This window comes from Poromitra crassiceps (genome assembly GCF_964638095.1).
Source record: "Poromitra crassiceps genome assembly, chromosome: 3".
Lineage (NCBI taxonomy): Eukaryota > Metazoa > Chordata > Actinopteri > Beryciformes > Melamphaidae > Poromitra > Poromitra crassiceps.
This window is the reverse complement of record NC_139625.1, coordinates 91,241,615-91,265,502: the sequence shown is the minus strand read 5'-3', so window position 1 is coordinate 91,265,502 and position 23,888 is coordinate 91,241,615. Positions and strand designations below refer to the sequence as shown.

At 44.9% G+C, this 23,888-nt stretch overlaps 1 protein-coding gene across 1 annotated transcript in view; it reads left to right on the top strand.

The window, feature by feature from the left end:
* Positions 1–23,888, top strand: part of adck1 (aarF domain containing kinase 1) — a gene marked incomplete at both ends in the record, with an annotated part of 257,552 nt that overhangs the window by 8,051 nt on the left and 225,613 nt on the right. The gene's annotated exons all lie outside the window — the stretch shown is intronic.

The window sequence follows — 23,888 nt, the reverse complement described above, 5'->3', positions numbered from 1 at the left end:
AACATAGTTTCAAGTTGACGTTTATTTATGTTTGTAGTTGAAACATTCTGACGAAGATCCTTGGGATCGAAACGTAAATAAATTGACCAGGAGCCTTTAAAATCCAGTGTGCGGACTCTATTTGTTTTTGTAGTTGAAACAAAAACATAAATACTGTAGGCTACATGAATGGAAATGTTTGATCATTAATATCTACTTTTAGAAATTATATAGGTAGGTAGGTTATATAGGTTTTCTTGTTTTAATAATAATAATAAAAAGACTTAATGTGTAACTTTTGCTCCGTGGTATCGAAAATGTTATGAGTGAGTGAGTGAACTCTGAGAGAGTTCATGTCAATTCTGCTAATAAATACATAATACCTGCTTCTTGCCTTTTAGGGGTATTTTTTTCTCTTCAGTTACACAGGTATCGTGATGTATCGTCTTCCAATATATCGATTATCGCAGTATCGCTGTATCGTGATAATATCGTTATCGAGGGCCAAGTATCGTGATGATATCGTATCGTGAGCTACTCAGCGATTCCCACCCCTAGTCTCGTCCATAATCACAGAGAAAAACTCAGCAGACTTTATTTCTTCATTTAGCGTTCTCAGCACATCATGAGCCATGATTTCGATCATCTCGTTTTGGATAGGGATGCTCCGATCCGCGTTTTTCGCCTCCGATACCGATTCCGATATGTGGGGGTCCCGTATCGGCCGATACCGAGTACCGATCCGATACCAGTGCTTGATATTAACGGCTGTCCAGTTGCCCTTGGCAACCATAAAAAGAAATTGGCCTGTGGTTGCCTCAGTGGCAACCACATTTTACCATATAAACAATAGGGACAGCAAACAGCAAAATGTGCACCCCAAAATAAACATGTTTCTAATATTCCTAAAACCCTAAATCGATATTGATAAGATGACATCACAGATCACACACAGACTCTCTCTCTCTCATCTCCCCAATGCAGCCCTTCGACTCCGCAGTCGCTAGGCATCAGCTTTCGGTTGCCGAAACTGTAATATGGTTGCCATTCTTAGTCACCTTATATTTTAGTAATTAAGATACTATGCACTTAGTCAACTGGCATGGGTTGGTGGTACAATATGGAAATGATTCCTGTCAGAGAATGCTTTGTTGTTTGAGGTTTGATTATTTCGATGAACTGAGTGAACATACAGATATTACAGGGTCTGAAATAAACATAAGCAAATAAATGGTATTGAGTTTAATGTAGCCTAAATCCAAATATAACAAATATGACGGTTATTTCTGTTATACAATAGCTAACTACACTGTGACTGTGTATTGAGATAAGTAACTAACTTTACCTCTCTTGTTTAGCACATATTAACAGATTGTCTTAATAAGGGAGAGTAATAAACTTTTCAACTGTGTCCATACACCAATAAAGCCATACAGAATTAGGCTACGATTATTAGCACACAATAATCAACATTAGCCTACATAAGCCTACATTAGCCTGACCAGCACTGATAACGTAAAGTAACTTCATCTGAAAAGTAGGGTACTTAAACCGTCAGTCAATTGAGCAAGACGTCGGCAAGTAGGCTATGCTAAACAAACAAACAGAATGAGGTAGAATTATTCACAACATAAATATCACAGCTTACATGTAGGCTATGTCCTCACGCAAACTTCAGGGTTATAGACAGTCCATATTATTGTCTCTGGACAGCGTTTCACCACATACGACCATGCAACAGCTGCTGCTCGTTAAAGATCGTTAACTAGCTGCGGAGTCTGAGTTGCTCTTAATCAAGCAGGGCTGCATCAGGGAGATGAGAGAGGGAGAGAGAGGGTCCGTGTGTGATGTCACCTTATCAACTGGGCAGCTGTTAATGTCGAGCCCTGAGTCAAACTGGTTGGTGTAGCTAGCGTGAAATACCTCCAAATAGGTGATCCTTTTGCTTGCTCCATGCTGTTAGCTGCTGCTGCCTAGCCTACATCAGCTTGTTTGGAAACAGCCAGGCAGGCGTGCTGAGCACGTTGCTAGCGTATGACGTCACACGCTGCACACACATAGAATTAGAGTGAATAGAATGGCCCCTATGGATCGGTCTATGGATCGGGCCATTTGCCACCGATACCCGATCTAGAATTTTGTGCTATATCGGGGGCCGATACCCGATACCAGTATCGGATCGGCGCATCGCTAGTTTTGGATATCATGAGATAGCCACTTGCTGTCTGTACGAGCTAGCCATGATTGTAGCTCTGGCTTATCTTGAGCATGCAACGTTAACAACTGGGTCAAATTGGAAGACTCATCTGTTTTTCCTCGAATGGCCAAACCCTGACATGAAAGATACTGAATAGAGGTCAGAATAGCCAATAACGCTATTCTCGCAGCAGCCATTTGCTTTTGTTTACCTGCAGACATAGAGGCTACAACATTAACGCCTGCATTAGAATTAGCAGCGGCAATAATAGCAGCTCGATGCACGCTTGACTGTTTGTGTTTTGTCAATCGTTCTAATGCTTTAGCCCAGCTGGAAAAGCCTTCTTGTACAAAAGCCTTCAAAGATTCTAGATGGGGTGATGTGGAGGGAAGCGGAGCCCCCATGTTTTTAGCTGCAGTGCACACCTCACAAAATACTTTGTCCTTTGTGTCTTCATAGGTTATCCATGGGAATTTGGTTTTCCAGCTAGCTTGATAAGTCCGCCCTTTCTTTTGTCCATGATCCCTTCTGCAGCCCACCGGCTCACCGGCGGCCACGGCAACAGTCACAGATGATGAAGTACTTGACCTCGGCGCGGTCGCGGTGGTGGTACTAGTAGTCCCAGTCACACTGGAAACCACGCTGGTTGTTGTGGAACTGGAAGTCGTCACGGTTGTGGTGGTGGTGGAAACCCCACTAGGTTTTGTAATCAAAAATCTCCTCATTTTGTTTTGGCTAGTTGTTGTTGATATACTGTCAGTCTGTCTGTCACTCTCTGTCTGAGATACCTCTCAAGTCCACAAGTGTGTTAATGTCACTACGTCAGCAGGGTCACGTAGAGTGCAGTGCCAATCAGATTAACGGGCTATGTTTGGATCAACTCGTTTTGCAACCCGGGGCCGCCGGCGGGCCCTCGGGCGGGTTGAGTTTGCTATCGTGTAAAATGACTCGACCCCGCCCAGGCGGCCCAGCCCCCACAGCCCAGAGCCCAGAGCCCAGAGCCCAGAGCCCAGAGCCCAGAGCCCAGAGCCCAGAGCCCAGAGCCCAGAGCCCAGAGCCCAGAGCCCAGAGCCCAGAGCCCAGAGCCCAGAGCCGAGCATCCACGGGGAAATGAGGGGAGTGAGAGAGAGAGAGATATCTGCCTGTGGTGGCACAGTAATAGATATCTGCCTGTGGCACAGTAATAGATATCTGCCTGTGGCACAGTAATAGGCATCTGTCTCTCTCTCTCGCCCCTCATTTCCCGGTGGGTGCTCGGCTCTTTCCGTGGGTGCTCGGGGGACCCGGCACCCACGGTTTCGGCGCCCCTGCTTTAGCGATCAGACGCGCCCACCCAACCTGACAAAATGACCCACTCTCTCATTGGTGCTACGACCTGTCAGACCCCTAGACTCGTCCTCAAAACAGCAGCAGGGGCTGCGAAGTGGCACAGAATCTTTATGTAGTATGCAGAGCGCAGCAATTCAACGTAATATTTGCGTTGAACAACAGCATGTTAAAGTATATGGAGTACTCAGTATTTTAAAGGGAATGTTCAGACTATTAACACAATTAAAATGTATGCCTTTATTTCCTGTAAAACGACATCTACTCCAATAGCCATAAGAAATAGTCATAAACTGATCTATGAAGGCATTGCCAATATTGCATCTCTGCTCACCACATTGTTTTTGGAACAATGATGTGTTCTGGCACCAACAACCATTTTCCCCCATTCTGATTCTTGATGAGATCTGCATGGTCTCATGCAGCACTGCTGCCACATGATTGGCTGATTGGTACAGGTAGAAGGTAGAAGAATAAAAACAACAACAGGTAAATTAAGGAAAACAAGATTCAAGATTCAAGAGATTCAAGATTTCAAGATTTTTTATTGTCACTCCATGGTACAAGTATCACGTGTGAAATTCTTGTGCTGTGGACTCCGTTTACAACATAGTACAAGTATAACAGGGCATATGAGTGCAAAAACAACAAGAGACACAACAAGCAATAAGGCAGTATAGTGATTAGACAAGTCAGAGACAGTGGCATATTCACTGCACATAGGTGCACATGTCGTGTGCATACTTTAGACGTGCTTAAACATTTTAAATTCGGCGTATTTGACATACAGGTGCAAATAGCATATTCCTTATTAAACATACAATTAAACATTAGACATACGTAATGGTAGCAGCTGCAGTACGGTACAATACGGCTACTACACTATTTGTGTATGTTAAGGAGAAACATGAACTTCCATCAAGAAATTAGTCATATAAACCGCTTAACAGGCGTTTATTTTATTTTTTTGCAAAGTGAAGTCTCTCTCTGTCTCTCTTGGTATCAGACTCAGACTGAGGTTCAGCAACACATAATAGAAGTACACAATATACAATATGAATCACAATAAGTACATCAAATGTAGTCTAGTGCATAGTGCATACAGCTTACTCAACGCCTGTCTGAACAGATGTGTCTTTATCTGCCCTTTAAAGTCCACAGAATCAGCAAACCTGATAAGTGTGGGCAGAGAATTCCACAGTTGAGCTACTCCGGCCTGGAAAGCTGGATCACCACGCGTCTTTAGGAGAGGGCGTGGGGGAGATAATAGTGGAGAGATAATAATGGAGACAGTGAAACCTAGGATTGGAATGATAGTCATTCTTATATATTCTCTTAATTGGGAGGGCCCCTGGAACCCCCTTCATTGGAGTCGACCACTAATCGAAACTGTATTGAGAGTTGGGTTGTAGTCTGGCGCCATCTGGTGATGACAGTTTGCCATTGTATTATCGTCCTCCAGAGCAGAGGTTCTCAAATGTTTTTCAGCCAAGGACCCCTTACAAGATAGAAAATATACCGGGGACCCCCTCATTCTGATTTGTGATTTTGGGCTAAGCTTAATTGTTTCCACGGTAACGTGCTTGACTTTTAATTTGATAGGTTTGTTATTAGAATGTAATCCATGAACCATTTTAGATTTAAAGCATAAACTATTTTCGTTGAACTATGAAGATTTTGCAAAAAAAAAACACACAAAATATAAGAGCAGCACACATAGGACAGTACAAAAAAAAGAACAGGGTAAAACATGGGTACATTCAGCATGTCGGCTCAGTGCATCGGTTGTAAAAGGAATAAAATTAAATAATGGTTCATTCATACACAGAGCTAGAAGAACACCATGTCGCCTGTTTGTGTTCATGCACAGAGCTAGAAGAACACCATGTCGCCTGTTTGTGTTCATGCACAGAGCTAGAGGAACACCGGGCCCTATCTTGGTACAGGCGATATCCCCTATTTGCGCTTGCGCACCTGTTTGCAATAGGGGTCTGCCTTGCGCATTTGTCCAGGTGTTATGCCGAGTAAAAACATCACGTTATGGGAGGGGGGCACTAGTATTAGAAGGTAATAACAGTAAATGTTATGGGAGGGGGGCACACTAGTATTAGAAGGTAATAACAGTAAATGTTATGGGAGGGGGGCACACTAGTATTAGAAGGTAATAACAGTAAATGTTATTGGAGGGGGGCACTAGTATTAGAAGGTAATAACAGTAAATGTTATGGGAGGGGGGCACTAGTATTAGAAGGTAATAACAGTAAATGTTATTGGAGGGGGGCACTAGTATTAGAAGGTAATAACAGTAAATGTTATGGGAGGGGGGCACACTAGTATTAGAAGGTAATAACAGTAAATGTTATTGGAGGGGGGCACTAGTATTAGAAGGTAATAACAGTAAATTTTATGGGGGGGGGGGGGCACACTAGTATTAGAAGGTAATAACAGTAAATGTTATTGGAGGGGGGCACTAGTATTAGAAGGTAATAACAATAAATGTTATGGGAGGGGGGCACTAGTATTAGAAGGTAATAACAGTAAATGTTATGGGAGGGGGGCACTAGTATTAGAAGGTAATAACAGTAAATGTTATGGGAGGGGGGCACTAGTATTAGAAGGTAATAACAGTAAATGTTATGGGAGGGGGGCACTAGTATTAGAAGGTAATAACAGTAAACGTTATGGGAGGGGGGCACTAGTATTAGAAGGTAATAACAGTAAATGTTATGGGAGGGGGGCACTAGTATTAGAAGGTAATAACAATAAATGTTATGGGAGGGGGGCACACTAGTATTAGAAGGTAATAACAGTAAATGTTATGGGAGGGGGGCACTAGTATTAGAAGGTAATAACAGTAAATGTTATGGGAGAGGGGCACTAGTATTAGAAGGTAATAACAGTAAATGTTATTGGAGGGGGGCACTAGTATTAGAAGGTAATAACAGTAAATGTTATTGGAGGGGGGCACTAGTATTAGAAGGTAATAACAGTAAATGTTATGGGAGGGGGGCACTAGTATTAGAAGGTAATAACAGTAAATGTTATGGGAGGGGGGCACTAGTATTAGAAGGTAATAACAGTAAATGTTATGGGAGGGGGGCACACTAGTATTAGAAGGTAATAACAGTAAATGTTATGGGAGGGGGGCACTAGTATTAGAAGGTAATAACAGTAAATGTTATGGGAGGGGGGCACTAGTATTAGAAGGTAATAACAGTAAATGTTATGGGAGGGGGGCACTAGTATTAGAAGGTAATAACAGTAAATGTTATTGGAGGGGGGCACTAGTATTAGAAGGTAATAACAGTAAACGTTATGGGAGGGGGGCACTAGTATTAGAAGGTACATCTTTTCTGCCATTTGTGCTCCTGTTTGTTAAAAGGCCAAGGCACGGCAGAGTGGGGTTGACTCAGGAGATGGCTGCTGCAAAGGTCACAGCCTCACCTTCTCTGAGTAGTGTGCAAAGTAAGAGGTGCCTGCGCTGTGCTGTAGGGGGTGTTGTTCCCTGCGCCGTGCTGTAGGGGGTGTTGTTCCCTGCACTGTGCTGTAGGGGGTGTTGTTTCCTGCGCTGTGCTGTAGGGGGTGTTGTTCCCTGCGCCGTGCTGTAGGGGGTGTTGTTCCCTGCACTGTGCTGTAGGGGGTGTTGTTTCCTGCGCTGTGCTGTAGGGGGTGTTGTTCCCTGCGCTGTGCTGTAGGGGGTGTTGTTTCCTGCGCTGTGCTGTAGGGGGTGTTGTTTCCTGCTCTGTGCTGTAGGGGGTGTTGTTCCCTGCGCTGTGCTGTAGGGGGTGTTGTTCCCTGTGCTGTGCTGTAGGGGGTGTTGTTTCCTGCACTGTGCTGTAGGGGGTGTTGTTTCCTGCGCTGTGTTGTAGGGGGTGTTGTTTCCTGCGCTGTGCTGTAGGGGGTGTTGTTTCCTGCGCTGTGTTGTAGGGGGTGTTGTTTCCTGCGCTGTGCTGTAGGGGGTGTTGTTTCCTGCGCTGTGCTGTAGGGGGTGTTGTTCCCTGCGCTGTGCTGTAGGGGGCGTTGTTCCCTGCGCTGTGCTGTAGGGGGCGTTGTTTCCTGCGCTGTGCTGTAGGGGGTGTTGTTTCCTGCTCTGTGCTGTAGGGGGCGTTGTTCCCTGCGCTGTGCTGTAGGGGGCGTTGTTTCCTGTGCTGTGCTGTAGGGGGTGTTGTTCCCTGCGCTGTGCTGTAGGGGGTGTTGTTCCCTGCGCTGTGCTGTAGGGGGTGTTGTTCCCTGCGCTGTGCTGTAGGGGGTGATGTTTCCTGCTCTGTGCTGTAGGGGGTGATGTTTCCTGCGCTGTGCTGTAGGGGGTGTTGTTTCCTGCGCTGTGCTGTAGGGGGTGTTGTTTCCTGCGCTGTGCTGTAGGGGGTGTTGTTTCCTGCGCTGTGCTGTAGGGGGTGATGTTTCCTGCGCTGTGCTGTAGGGGGTGTTGTTTCCTGCGCTGTGCTGTAGGGGGTGTTGTTCCCTGCGCTGTGCTGTAGGGGGTGTTGTTTCCTGCGCTGTGCTGTAGGGGGTGTTGTTTCCTGCGCTGTGCTGTAGGGGGTGTTGTTTCCTGCGCTGTGCTGTAGGGGGTGTTGTTCCCTGCGCTGTGCTGTAGGGGGTGATGTTTCCTGCTCTGTGCTGTAGGGGGTGTTGTTTCCTGCGCTGTGCTGTAGGGGGTGTTGTTTCCTGCGCTGTGCTGTAGGGGGCGTTGTTTCCCTGCAAGACACACGCACGCCCTCAACCTTGAAGAGCACGGTTCAACGTGTGTGTGTGTGTGTGTGTGTGTGTGTGTGTGTGTGTGTGTGTGTGTGTGTGTGTGTGTGTGTGTGTGTGGCGGATCCCCTTGGGGCCCCCTGGTCAAGCCTGGCTACACAGGCTGATTAGAATGAATGCATGGTGGTGATTTAATACAGAGGAGAGGCTTCAGCCTCCTCATCATTATGAGGTGGTGAAGGTGAGCGCTGCTTTAGACTTGTTAAGCATCATTATACTGCCCACTTTTCTGCACTCTCATTGTCTGTCTGCACCACAGACAGGCTGTCTGTGTGTCTGTCACACAGACACACAGACAGCCTGTCTGTGTGACAGACAGGCTGTCTGTGGTGCAGACAGACACACAGACAGCCTGTCTGTCACACAGACAGGCTGTCTGTGTGTCTGTCTGCATCACAGACAGGCTGTCTGTGTGTCTGTGTGCTGTCTGCATCACAGACAGCCTGGGGGAGAACAGAGAGGTCACTGCTTAGTGAAGCTGGATCCCAGCAACTTTGGTCCAAAACGTTGCTATTTTACAATTGTCTGTGAGACTGTGTTGTTCAGTCTCATCAGGACTAGGACTAGGGCTGGGCAATATATCGATATTCTATTGTCAGGGTTTCCCCTAGAAAGATTTTCAGGCCTGGAGGGATTTCGAAATGTAACCCGACCGCAACGGTGGGGGCCCTCGCTGGCGACGCTAAAGTTTTAGCTAATCTGTTCGCATCTATGTTCGCAATGGCATCCCAAGTATCATCATGCTATTATGGGATGCGATGCGAACAGTTGTATTATGGGATGTGTGTTTCCCAGGCAACGACACACGTTGACACGTTTTGGAACAGCGCTGCACGCTGGCACAATGCTCCTAAAAGCAAAATGCTTATTGATTTGAATGATTTGGCATCTTCTATTACTGTCAACACTGTCAACAACAGTATTGTTGTATTGTAAAAATATGCTGTAAAGGTTTATTGAAATTTTGGGGGAAGCATAAAAATAAATATATATATATATATTTTTTGCAATTTCTTTCTGGCCTGGCGGGGCGCCGGTGGCCTGGCTTGCACGCCAGGCCTGTAGAATCGTAGGGGAAACACATATTGTGATATGAGACTAGATATTGTCTTTGATTTTGGAAATGTAATGATGATGTATTTTCCTGGTTTTAAAGGCTACATTATACAGTACATACAGTCAGTGATGTCAATTTCTGGACTTACCAGACTGTTCTAGCTGTTCTATTATTTGCCTTTACCCACTTAGTCATTATATCCAACAACATTACTGATGATTATTTATCATAAATCTCACTGTGGAAATATTTTGTGAAAGCACCAATAGTCACAGAAGGAAACCCTCTCTTTTGCATTTTGTTGTGATCACAGTCTTGTTTTAAAAACAGTGCTTGTTGTGACATCTCTCACCTGACCTGTAGATTCCTAATCTCTGAAAACAAAAATGTCAGTGTTCATCATTAGTGAATTCAAATGATTACGATTCATTCATTTTATTATATATTGCCACAAAATATGCACTCAGTAGTGTAAAATAATCATATATGTATTAGCCCTAGTGTCATTTCGTCAGATGTGTCAAGTTGGCGCTTTGTAAAACCCCTCTGCATGTGTTTTAGCCTGTCATGAGCAACGCAGTCAACCACTCGTCTAATGAGCTCTTAGGCCCTGTTTACACGGCAACGCTCTGTTTACACGGCAACGCTCTGTTTACACGGCAACGCTCTGTTTACACGGCAACGCTCTGTTTACACGGCAACGCTCTGTTTACACGGCAACGCTCTGTTTACACGACAACGCTCTGTTTACACGGCAACGCTCTGTTTACACAGCAACGCTCTGTTTACACGGCAATGCTCTGTTTACACGGCAACGCTCTGTTTACACAGCAACGCTCTGTTTACACAGCAACGCTCTGTTTACACAGCAACGCTCTGTTTACATGGCAACGCTCTGTTTACACAGCAACGCTCTGTTTACACAGCAACGCTCTGTTTACATGGCAACGCTCTGTTTACACAGCAACGCTCTGTTTACACGGCAACGCTCTGTTTACACGGCAACGCTCTGTTTACACGGCAACGCTCTGTTTACATGGCAACGCTCTGTTTACACGGCAACACTCTGTTTACACGGCAACGTTCTGTTTACACGGCAACGCTCTGTTTACACAGCAACGCTCTGTTTACATGGCAACGCTCTGTTTACATGGCAACGCTCTGTTTACACAGCAACGCTCTGTTTACACGGCAATGCTCTGTTTACACGGCAACGCTCTGTTTACACGGCAACGCTCTGTTTACACAGCAACGCTCTGTTTACACAGCAACGCTCTGTTTACACGGCAACGCTCTGTTTACATGGCAACGCTCTGTTTACACAGCAACGCTCTGTTTACATGGCAACGCTCTGTTTACACAGCAACGCTCTGTTTACACAGCAACGCTCTGTTTACACGGCAACGCTCTGTTTACATGGCAACGCTCTGTTTACATGGCAACGCTCTGTTTACACGGCAACGCTCTGTTTACATGGCAACGCTCTGTTTACATGGCAACGCTCTGTTTACACAGCAACGCTCTGTTTACATGGCAACGCTCTGTTTACACAGCAACGCTCTGTTTACACAGCAACGCTCTGTTTACACGGCAATGCTCTGTTTACATGGCAACGCTCTGTTTACACAGCAACGCTCTGTTTACATGGCAACGCTCTGTTTACACGGCAACCCTCTGTTTACACAGCAACGCTCTGTTTACATGGCAACGCTCTGTTTACACGGCAATGCTCTGTTTACATGGCAACGCTCTGTTTACATGGCAACGCTCTGTTTACACAGCAACACTCTGTTTACATGGCAACGCTCTGTTTACACAGCAACGCTCTGTTTACACGGCAACGCTCTGTTTACACGGCAACGCTCTGTTTACACAGCAACACTCTGTTTACACAGCAACGCTCTGTTTACACGGCAACGCTCTGTTTACATGGCAACGCTCTGTTTACACGGCAACGCTCTGTTTACATGGCAACGCTCTGTTTACACGGCAACGCTCTGTTTACACGGCAACGCTCTGTTTACACAGCAACGCTCTGTTTACATGGCAACGCTCTGTTTACACGGCAACGCTCTGTTTACACGGCAACGCTCTGTTTACACGGCAACGCTCTGTTTACACAGCAACACTCTGTTTACATGGCAACGCTCTGTTTACACGGCAACGCTCTGTTTACACGGCAACGCTCTGTTTACACGGCAACGCTCTGTTTACACGGCAACGCTCTCTGCATAAAACGTGCCTTCCTTTGACACGGGAACGGTGTTCTTGAGGCCTGAAAACGCAAAAAAGTGAAAAAAGCTCCCAGAGTGGAATTCTTTGATAACACCTCCCTTACTGTTGCTGTGGTGAAACACAATTCAGGTGACGACACAACCCCCTCCACCATGGAAGACAAAGACCGACAATATAGGAGCATTAAACTAGGTCAGATGCATTTCCTCAAGTCCCAATTGTGCTGCAAAGAAAACAGGTCTTTTTTATGTTGCTTTACTGGTTTTTTATTCTGTCATCCAATCTGGAGCAGTTTATTACCATTTGTGACTTCTGTGTCACTCTAAAGTTGCTTTAAACTTGCTTTGCCCGGGGGCCACTTACGTGAAATGATAGAAGCCAGGGGCCAGTTAATAAACAAACAATATACATTTTTCTGTAGCGGATTGTAGGTTTTTGGGGTGTCAGCCGGAGTTTAGTCTGACAATGTTGTGCACACCGGATAGTTAGTTAGGTTAAGTTAGTACATACATAAGTGCCTGGGTAGCAAGCAGACGGCGGTATTTGACAATTTAGCAGCTAAATCATAGATTATTGAAAGATATTCCATATTCCAGACTGAAATGCTATAACAGAAGTGGAGTATTGACCAGAATGACAGGAACATTTGGACACTTATTCAGCGGGTATCTTGCATGTTGCGTTCAGGTGCACTGTAAAAAAATGGAAAATGGAATTGCAATTTTTTTTTTTTTTTTTTTCTTAAATTCCACACAGTTGACAGATGAATTGTTGAATCGTTTATGTTAAAATTTCTGTTGACATTCAGATTTTAAAGCACTTTAAAGTAAAAATGGGACTTGCTATTTATCTGACTGCTTGTATTAATTGATGAAAAAGTAGCCATGTGCAGTAATAGTACAGAAAATTTAGGATTTGATACTTGGAGCTGCAATACTGTTGGAGCTGTATCAAGATGCATCGTGATGCATCGTGGAATCGAATCGAATCGTTGACAGATGAATCGTAATCGAATTGTGAGGCCAGTGAAGATTCACAGGCCTAATCAATAAGGCTTTTAGTTGATTTAATTACCATTATTTCATATGTTAATCAGCACCAGTGAGGGGTAAAGCTGTGCTTAACGTTACAGCACTCGAGTTACAAAAATAATCTCTAGAAGCTGCGCCCCCTACTGTACGCTTAAGATGTGTTTCTGGTAGAGCTGTTAATCAGCAGAGTGAGGGGGAAAGTCTTCCTCTGCAGTTTCCTTGCAGCACCGTCAAGTCAGCCAGAATGTAAAAGTATGTCTTCCGCTGCGGGCTTTCACGTTAATGTTAATATACATTTTGAGTAGTGCTTTAGACTAGTTTCACTCCATATTAGGGATGGGCATCGAATTTCGAATTTTCGAATAATTGTTGTTATTATCAAGGTCGACTTTTATTATTGAAATTCGAAATTCGAAAAAAAAAAAAAAAAAAAAAAAATTGAGTGAAATGTTGCATTGTCTCCCCTGATTCTAAGTATAGTCAAATCGCTTGGTTTGAGCAAGTAAACCAATTTTTATAAGCATTTTAAGCAAGGTTTATGGAAAAATGAATGGCGGATGAAATCCCATGAAGAGGGAGAGGGGGTGACTTTGGCACCCCTTTGGCACTCAGACCTGAGCCTACTAAATATTTAATGAACCACTCATGATTGTCAAAACTGTTTTTTATTTTCGAAAATGTCATGTAACATGTTCTTTACTTCAGTGGTGCAATGCTTGTTTGAGCTAAAAATCCACAGCAGAAGCTTTTTATATTAATTAATAAAGCCATAGACTTAGAATCAGGGGAGACAATGCAACATTTCACTCACAAAAAAAAAAAAAAAAAATCATTTTTAATTTTTTTTACATTTTTATTTTTATTTTCGAATTTCGAATTAAATTCGAATTTGGCCAGCGAATTTCGAATAGTGTTTTTGCTAGAAATGCCCATCCCTACTCCATATGTAATCGTAACACATGACAACCAGTTTTTTTGGTGTGTAAGCTATTTTATGGAGGTTCCTCATAGTTAAGGCTATGAGTTATTTAAGTTTATTTTTCACTGTGTGCTTTTATCTTTAAGGCTAGAAACGGAAGTGGTTGTGTTATTTGCCGTGCTCTGGTTGACGCGAGGTTAGCAGCAGCCGTCCCTGTGAATAACATGGCGATCTCGTTCTAACTTTACTCCAGCCTCCATGCTGTGTTACTTTCTATGATGAAGAGTCAGAGTGCAACAGTGACTTGACCTGACAGCTGGTGTTAAATCATGTTGTGTTACTTTCTAGGATGAAGAGTCAGAGTGCAACAGTGACTTGACCTGACAGCTGGTGTTAAATCATGTTGTGTTACTTTCTATGATGAAGAGTCAGAGTGCAACAGTGACTTGACCTGACAGCTGGTGTTAAATCATGTTGTGTTACTTTCTATGATGAAGAGTCAGAGTGCAACAGTGACTTGACCTGACAGCTGGTGTTAAATCATGTTGTGTTACTTTCTATGATGAAGAGTCAGAGTGCAACAGTGACTTGACCTGACAGCCAGTGTTAAATCATGTTGTGTTACTTTTAGGGATGCACCGATTGCCATTTTCTTGGCCGATTCCGATTTCCGATTTTTGAATAGTCTGACTTGCCGATACCGATTTTTGCCGATTCCGATTTTTTTTTCTAAAAACTACAATTGACAGCTTACACAAACGTTTTTGTAACTTTGTTTGAAAATTAAGATTCATAGAACAATTCTTACATCTAATGGGGATCCAAATAAACAAATAAACAATTCTTATAATTTGCATGAAGTAGGACCTTCTCACTCAAACACATCTCAAAATAAAAGTGTTCCAGGTTAGGCTACTGGACAGAGCTTTTTTGTGCAAATACAATGAATACAAAAATTAAATTAAATCCAATAGCCTATATCCCACAGCTATCATGCATTTACTTTTCCAAAAGAAAACAGGTGCAACAGAACATCAAAATGATCCATGGACAAGGAGTTTATAGACTGGCTCCAGACCAGTCCTCTTGAGTAGAGGGGAAATGAGTTTATGAGTTACAGTAACGATCTTCAGTCTGAATATCAGGCGGAGTTTACACACAGTCCGAAGTTTGGTATGCGTATTTTTATCTACCATCCGAAAAAATATCGTCACGCACAGAAATCCTTGCACACTTGTGTGAGTCCGATGCATTTTTATTATTATGTCCCTCGTTCTCATGTCGTTCTATTTGCAATACGAAACAAATAGTCTCTCCTGTATCCACGTGTGGAATGGAAAAGGCAGGTCGGGGAATGGTTATACTGGACACAATGCTCACGTTCACCTCGCCAAGCCGGCTGTGCGCTGTGGCCGGGTGCAGCAGCGCTGCTTCCCGGGGAGAGAGAGCAGAGAGAGGGGGGCCAGTGAGGTGAAGCGAGCTGCTCAGACTGGACTCCAGCCGAGCGGGACTCGGCCGCACCTCTTTCTCCACGGCTTATTTTCGACTTGCATGTGTGACAAACTGCGAGATTTGTCTACTTCACTGACGGTGAAAAAAATTCACAACGAGGAAGGTATGCTGGCGCGTGTGGTGTGGTGGCTGGGTGCCTGTCTCGGTGCTTTGGGGTGCGCGCACGTCATGTGAAAATCGGCTCACAGAATCGGCTATTTAGAGTGACCGGCGCAGATCACCGATCGAGGCCGATCACGTGAAAATCGGCCATTTCCGGTCACGTGCCGATCGATCGGTGCATCCCTAGTTACTTTCTATGATGAAGAGTCAGAGTGCAACAGCTACTTGACATGACAGCCGGTGTTAAATCATGTTGTGTTACTTTCTATGATGAAGAGTCAGAGTGCAACAGTGACTTGACCTGACAGCTGGTGTTAAATCATGTTGTGTTACTTTCTATGATGAAGAGTCAGAGTGCAACAGTGACTTGACCTGACAGCTGGTGTTAAATCATGTTGTGTTACTTTCTATGATGAAGAGTCAGAGTGCAACAGTGACTTGACCTGACAGCCGGTGTTAAATCATGTTGTGTTACTTTCTATGATGAAGAGTCAGAGTGCAACAGTGACTTGACCTTATAGCCGGTGTTAAATCATGTTGTGTTACTTTCTATGATGAAGAGTCAGAGTGTAACAGTGACTTGACCTGACAGCCAGTGTTAAATCATGTTGTGTTACTTTCTATGATGAAGAGTCAGAGTGTAACAGTGACTTGACCTTATAGCCGGTGTTAAATCATGTTGTGTTACTTTCTATGATGAAGAGTCAGAGTGCAACAGTGACTTGACCTGACAGCCGGTGTTAAATCATGTTGTGTTACTTTCTATGATGAAGAGTCAGAGTGCAACAGTGACTTGACCTTATAGCCGGTGTTAAATCATGTTGTGTTACTTTCTATGATGAAGAGTCAGAGTGCAACAGTGACTTGACCTGACAGCCAGTGTTAAATCATGTTGTGTTACTTTCTATGATGAAGAGTCAGAGTGCAACAGTGACTTGACCTTACAGCCGGTGTTAAATCATGTTGTGTTACTTTCTATGATGAAGAGTCAGAGTGCAACAGTGACTTGACCTGACAGCCGGTGTTAAATCATGTTGTGTTACTTTCTATGATGAAGAGTCAGAGTGCAACAGTGACTTGACCTTATAGCCGGTGTTAAATCATGTTGTGTTACTTTCTATGATGAAGAGTCAGAGTGCAACAGTGACTTGACCTGACAGCTGGTGTTAAATCATGTTGTGTTACTTTCTATGATGAAGAGTCAGAGTGCAACAGTGACTTGACCTGACAGCCGGTGTTAAATCATGTTGTGTTACTTTCTATGATGAAGAGTCAGAGTGCAACAGTGACTTGACCTGACAGCCAGTGTTAAATCATGTTGTGTTACTTTCTATGATGAAGAGTCAGAGTGTAACAGTGACTTGACCTTACAGCCAGTGTTAAATCATGTTGTGTTACTTTCTATGATGAAGAGTCAGAGTGCAACAGTGACTTGACCTGACAGCCAGTGTTAAATCATGTTGTGTTACTTTCTATGATGAAGAGTCAGAGTGCAACAGTGACTTGACCTGACAGCCAGTGTTAAATCATGTTGTGTTACTTTCTATGATGAAGAGTCAGAGTGCAACAGTGACTTGACCTGACAGCTGGTGTTAAATCCTGCAAAATGAAGATGGAAAAGTAAACTGAATGAGGCCAATAGAGGGAGGCAGCTTCAGAACGCATGGGGTCGGTCTCCAGTCTCTTCTCATCTAAATGAATAATCTATGTTTATTATTCTTCTACAGGCTGCATTCAATAATATATTATGATCTATTGTTTTTTCCCCTTGAAATTATTAATGCCATTAAATAGGAATATGTCTCTTTATCAAAAATAATACTAATAATAATAATAAAAAGGACAGCTAATTAATAGATTATGGCGATCTGATCGTTTATCGCCAATCTCTAATGACCACGATTGGACGATATGAAAATAGGGATGATTGAGCAGCCCTAGTCTGCAAGCAAATCGTTATACAAACGCTGTGTATAAAGGCCAAATCAAATGTTAGAATGCAACGCCAGTTTGCCGTTTTTTGCAGAGACTGTTGTCGTCTAAACATGGCCTTAGTCTCGCTTGCCAGACTATTTCCGTTTTGCGCTGTACCAGTGTAGGAGAGAGTCTGGCTGCTCTTACTCTCACTCTGCTCTATCAGGAGAAAGTCTGGCTGCTCTTACTCTCACTCTGGTCTATCAGGAGAGAGTCTGGCTGCTCTTACTCTCACTCTGCTCTATCAGGAGACAGTCTGGCTGCTCTTACTCTCACTCTGGTCTATCAGGAGAGAGTCTAGCTGCTCTTACTCTCACTCTGGTCTATCAGGAGACAGTCTGGCTGCTCTTACTCTCACTCTGGTCTATCAGGAGAGAGTCTGGCTGCTCTTACTCTCACTCTGGTCTATCAGGAGAGAGTCTGGCTGCTCTTACTCTCACTCTGGTCTATCAGGAGAGAGTCTGGCTGCTCTTACTCTCACTCTGGTCTATCAGGAGAGAGTCTGGCTGCTCTTACTCTCACTCTGGTCTATCAGGAGAGAGTCTGGCTGCTCTCACTCTCACTCTGGTCTATCAGGAGAGAGTCTGGCTGCTCTTACTCTCACTCTGGTCTATCAGGAGAGAGTCTGGCTCCTCTTACTCTCACTCTGGTCTATCAGGAGAGAGTCTGGCTGCTCTTACTCTCACTCTGGTCTATCAGGAGAGAGTCTGGCTGCTCTTACTCTCAATCTGGTCTATCAGGAGACAGTCTGGCTGCGCTTACTCTCACTCTGGTCTATCAGGAGAGAGTCTGGCTGCTCTTACTCTCACTCTGGTCTATCAGGAGACAGTCTGGCTGCGCTTACTCTCACTCTGGTCTATCAGGAGACAGTCTGGCTGCGCTTACTCTCAATCTGGTCTATCAGGGGGAAAAAGGCTCTGTTATCTTTACAACCATCCACCCAAAGTACCAAGCAGGCCTGCTTTATTGCACAATCCAAATCTTAGTCAAAACTTGCCATCTTCAGTATGTAGGTTGCTAGTTTGCTTCCCTTCTGCTCCGACTGAAATGGTCAGCACCAATGGCAGAGCTCATCCCCGCAGCCTACTTGACCCAGGGAGTCAGACTAATGAGCTCTTTGTTCTGCACTGTTACCATCTCCTCTCCTCCAGCTTCCCAACAATCCTGCCCGTCGTCTCCTCTCCGCGGACCAGACAAGCTGCTATCCGGCCCTTTTGAAGAAGCTTGCTCAAAAGCCACTTAGCTAGCCCCTCTCTTAGCTAGCCCCTCTCTTAGCTAGCCCCTCTCTTAGCTAGCCCCTCTCTTAGCTAGCCCCTCTCCCATCCACCAGGCTCATCACTTAGCTAGCCCCTCTCTTAGCTAGCCCCTCTCTTAGCTAGCCCCTCTCTTAGCTAGCCCCTCTCTTAGCTAGCCCCTCTCTTAGCTAGCCCCTCTCCCATCCACCAGGCTCATCACTTAGCTAGCCCCTCTCTTAGCTAGCCCCTCTCTTAGCTAGCCCCTCTCTTAGCTAGCCCCTCTCTTAGCTAGCCCCTCTCTTAGCTAGCCCCTCTCCCATCCACCAGGCTCATCACTTAGCTAGCCCCTCTCCCAGCCACCAGGCTCATCAAAGGTTGCCTGGAGTGAGACGAGGGGCCATTCACACTCAATTAGCGTGTGTCATACAGCCTGCAGGGGAGCGCTCTGAAGTCTGGCTGATGAGACGGGGAACATGTCTCACACTGAGGACTGCTTTATCTCTCCTGCAGTAGAGTGACGTTCTGCTGTAAAGTCTGTGAACTCTGTGACCAGCTCAGTGGCCTTGTGGTTTGAGTGTCCGCCCTGAGACTGGGAGGTTGTGAGTTCGATCCCCGGCCGAGTCATACCAGAGACTATAAAAATGGGACCCATTTGCTTCCCTGCTTGGCACTTGGGATGTAACACTGGTTGTATGATTGGTAGCACTGTGGTCAACCATCGTATGTATGCTGACGACCTAGCAATTCTTCTCCCAGTAGTGCAGGGTTTCAACAACTGCTCAATATTTGTTCTGATTATGGTGTTAAATTTGATGTAACATATAATGCTAAAAAGAGTGTGGTTTTTAATGTGTAGGGACCTCAGATTCCCATTCTTCTATCTCTCAGAGCAAATGTTATCTGTCTGCTGTAAAACAAAGTATCTGGGACACTTAATAACTGATCATCTGATGGACGATGATGACATGTATAGACAGCGCCGCGTGCTGTATGCACAGGCTAACATGCTGGCTAGGAGATTTTACTGGTGCTCTGACTATGTCAAATTCACTCTTTTTAGATATTTTTGTACACCGTTGTATACTGCCCCCTTGTGGGTGAAGTTTAGGAAAGAGAGCCATCACAAACTACGGGTTGCGTACAATGACTGTTTTAGGATTCTCTTGAACAAGCCCAGGTAGAGTAGTGCCAGTGAACTATTCTGTATGGCAAGAATTCACACCTTTGAGGCTCTCCTGAGGAAATTGATGTATAAATGTATATGCCGTCTAAACGGCTCTATGTGTAAGCCAGGTGCTGACACTGTCAGATATGGTTCCCAGCTTTAAGTTTAGCACTGTCAGATATGGTTCCCAGCTTTGGACATATTCGTATCAGTGCCTTGTGCAATGAGTTTTCTGTTTTTTGTCTTTTATGTCCCTTTGTGTTTTTTTTAAATGTATGTACTTTTTATGGACCCTGAGTCTGCTCAATAAACTTGATTGACTCAGCATCAAAGGGTTGGAATTGGGGGGTTAGATCACCAATATGATTCCCGAGCGCAGCGCTGCTGCCGCTCACCACTCCCCCAGGGGATGGGTCAAATGCGGAGAACAAATTTCACACACTCAGGTGTGTGACAATCATTGGGACTTTACCTTGACTTTTACCTTTACAATACCGTATCAATATTTCAGATTTTCTTTTTTTGCACAGCCTTATGTTCAGTGGCACAATAAGAATATATATTATAGGGGCGGCTTTAGCTCAGGAGGTAGAGCGGGTCGGCGGTTCGATCCCCGCTCCCTCCCAGCTGCTGTCGTTGTGTCCTTGGGCAAGACACTTAACCCTCCTTGCCTCGTATGATTGGTATGAATGTAGACATGAATGATGGTGGTCGGAGGGGCCGTTGAGCGCCGATGTGTGGCTGCCACGCTTTCGAACCACCGGTACGAATGGTGTGAACGAATAATGATTCTGTGAAGCGCTTTGAGCACTTGGAAAGGCGCTATATAAATCCAATCATCATTATTATTATTTATTATTATAAGAATACGTGTGCACTTATTTCAGTGTGTTCAATAACACAGTGTGCAACTGTGCAAATATCCTTCTAATAAATTGGAATGAAAATTTGGAATTCAATAGTTTTGACTCAATTTGTCCATTGAGTTATCAATATAATGTGATCTACGGTACATATTATTACACGACCTGGGCGGTACACTGCAAGTTATATTGCAATATATATCGTATCGCAATGTATCGTGATACAATCGTATCGTGACCCATGCATCGTGATTCGTATCGTGAGGTCGTTGCCAATACCCAGCCCTAGAATCTGTCCTATGCACTTGAGGCTGTGTGTTTTGCACTTGAGGCTGTGTGTTTTGCACTTGAGGCTATGTGTTTTGCACTTGAGGCTGTGTGTTTTGCACTTGAGGCTGTGTGTTTTGCAGCTTGAGGCTATGTGTTTTGCAGTTTGAGGCTGTGTGTTTTGCAGCTTGAGGCTGTGTGTTTTGCAGCTTGAGGCTATGTGTTTTGCAGTTTGAGGCTGTGTGTTTTGCAGCTTGAGGCTGTGTGTTTTGCAGTTTGAGGCTATGTGTTTTGCAGTTTGAGGCTATGTGTTTTGCAGTTTGAGGCTGTGTGTTTTGCACTTGAGGCTGTGTGTTTTGCAGTTTGAGGCTGTGTGTTTTGCAGCTTGAGGCTGTGTGTTTTGCAGCTTGAGGCTATGTGTTTTGCAGCTTGAGGCTGTGTGTTTTGCACTTGAGGCTGTGTGTTTTGCACTTGAGGCTGTGTGTTTTGCACTTGAGGCTGTGTGTTTTGCAGCTTGAGGCTGTGTGTTTTGCACTTGAGGCTGTGTGTTTTGCAGCTTGAGGCTGTGTGTTTTGCAGCTTGAGGCTGTGTGTTTTGCACTTGAGGCTGTGTGTTTTGCAGTTTGAGGCTGTGTGTTTTGCACTTGAGGCTGTGTGTTTTGCAGCTTGAGGCTGTGTGTTTTGCACTTGAGGCTGTGTGTTTTGCAGCTTGAGGCTGTGTGTTTTGCAGCTTGAGGCTGTGTGTTTTGCAGCTTGAGGCTGTGTGTTTTGCAGCTTGAGGCTGTGTGTTTTGCAGCTTGAGGCTGTGTGTTTTGCAGCTTGAGGCTGTGTGTTTTGCAGCTTGAGGCTATGTGTTTTGCACTTGAGGCTGTGTGTTTTGCACTTGAGGCTGTGTGTTTTGCACTTGAGGCTATGTGTTTTGCAGCTTGAGGCTATGTGTTTTGCAGCTTGAGGCTGTGTGTTTTGCAGCTTGAGGCTATGTGTTTTGCAGTTTGAGGCTATGTGTTTTGCAGCTTGAGGCTATGTGTTTTGCAGCTTGAGGCTATGTGTTTTGCACTTGAGGCTGTGTGTTTTGCACTTGAGGCTGTGTGTTTTGCACTTGAGGCTGTGTGTTTTGCACTTGAGGCTGTGTGTTTTGCAGCTTGAGGCTGTGTGTTTTGCACTTGAGGCTGTGTGTTTTGCACTTGAGGCTGTGTGTTTTGCAGCTTGAGGCTATGTGTTTTGCACTTGAGGCTGTGTGTTTTGCACTTGAGGCTGTGTGTTTTGCACTTGAGGCTGTGTGTTTTGCAGCTTGAGGCTGTGTGTTTTGCACTTGAGGCTATGTGTTTTGCACTTGAGGCTGTGTGTTTTGCACTTGAGGCTATGTGTTTTGCACTTGAGGCTGTGTGTTTTGCACTTGAGGCTATGTGTTTTGCACTTGAGGCTGTGTGTTTTGCACTTGAGGCTGTGTGTTTTGCACTTGAGGCTGTGTGTTTTGCAGCTTGAGGCTGTGTGTTTTGCACTTGAGGCTGTGTGTTTTGCACTTGAGGCTGTGTGTTTTGCACTTGAGGCTGTGTGTTTTGCAGACTTGAGGCTGTGTGTTTTGCACTTGAGGCTGTGTGTTTTGCAGTTTGAGGCTGTGTGTTTTGCAGCTTGAGGCTGTGTGTTTTGCAGCTTGAGGCTGTGTGTTTTGCAGTTTGAGGCTGTGTGTTTTGCAGCTTGAGGCTATGTGTTTTGCAGCTTGAGGCTGTGTGTTTTGCAGTTTGAGGCTGTGTGTTTTGCAGCTTGAGGCTATGTGTTTTGCAGCTTGAGGCTGTGTGTTTTGCACTTGAGGCTGTGTGTTTTGCAGCTTGAGGCTGTGTGTTTTGCACTTGAGGCTGTGTGTTTTGCACTTGAGGCTGTGTGTTTTGCAGCTTGAGGCTATGTGTTTTGCACTTGAGGCTGTGTGTTTTGCAGCTTGAGGCTGTGTGTTTTGCACTTGAGGCTGTGTGTTTTGCACTTGAGGCTGTGTGTTTTGCAGCTTGAGGCTATGTGTTTTGCACTTGAGGCTGTGTGTTTTGCAGCTTGAGGCTGTGTGTTTTGCAGCTTGAGGCTGTGTGTTTTGCAGCTTGAGGCTGTGTGTTTTGCAGCTTGAGGCTGTGTGTTTTGCAGTTTGAGGCTGTGTGTTTTGCAGTTTGAGGCTGTGTGTTTTGCACTTGAGGCTGTGTGTTTTGCACTTGAGGCTGTGTGTTTTGCAGCTTGAGGCTATGTGTTTTGCACTTGAGGCTGTGTGTTTTGCAGCTTGAGGCTGTGTGTTTTGCAGCTTGAGGCTGTGTGTTTTGCAGCTTGAGGCTGTGTGTTTTGCAGTTTGAGGCTGTGTGTTTTGCAGCTTGAGGCTATGTGTTTTGCAGCTTGAGGCTGTGTGTTTTGCAGCTTGAGGCTGTGTGTTTTGCAGCTTGAGGCTGTGTGTTTTGCACTTGAGGCTGTGTGTTTTGCAGCTTGAGGCTGTGTGTTTTGCAGCTTGAGGCTGTGTGTTTTGCAGTTTGAGGCTGTGTGTTTTGCAGCTTGAGGCTGTGTGTTTTGCAGCTTGAGGCTGTGTGTTTTGCAGCTTGAGGCTGTGTGTTTTGCAGCTTGAGGCTGTGTGTTTTGCACTTGAGGCTGTGTGTTTTGCAGCTTGAGGCTGTGTGTTTTGCAGCTTGAGGCTGTGTGTTTTGCAGCTTGAGGCTGTGTGTTTTGCAGTTTGAGGCTGTGTGTTTTGCAGCTTGAGGCTATGTGTTTTGCAGCTTGAGGCTGTGTGTTTTGCACTTGAGGCTGTGTGTTTTGCACTTGAGGCTGTGTGTTTTGCAGTTTGAGGCTATGTGTTTTGCACTTGAGGCTGTGTGTTTTGCAGCTTGAGGCTATGTGTTTTGCACTTGAGGCTGTGTGTTTTGCACTTGAGGCTATGTGTTTTGCACTTGAGGCTGTGTGTTTTGCACTTGAGGCTGTGTGTTTTGCAGTTTGAGGCTGTGTGTTTTGCAGTTTGAGGCTGTGTGTTTTGCAGCTTGAGGCTATGTGTTTTGCACTTGAGGCTGTGTGTTTTGCACTTGAGGCTGTGTGTTTTGCACTTGAGGCTATGTGTTTTGCAGCTTGAGGCTGTGTGTTTTGCAGCTTGAGGCTATGTGTTTTGCAGTTTGAGGCTGTGTGTTTTGCACTTGAGGCTGTGTGTTTTGCAGCTTGAGGCTATGTGTTTTGCACTTGAGGCTGTGTGTTTTGCACTTGAGGCTGTGTGTTTTGCAGCTTGAGGCTGTGTGTTTTGCAGTTTGAGGCTGTGTGTTTTG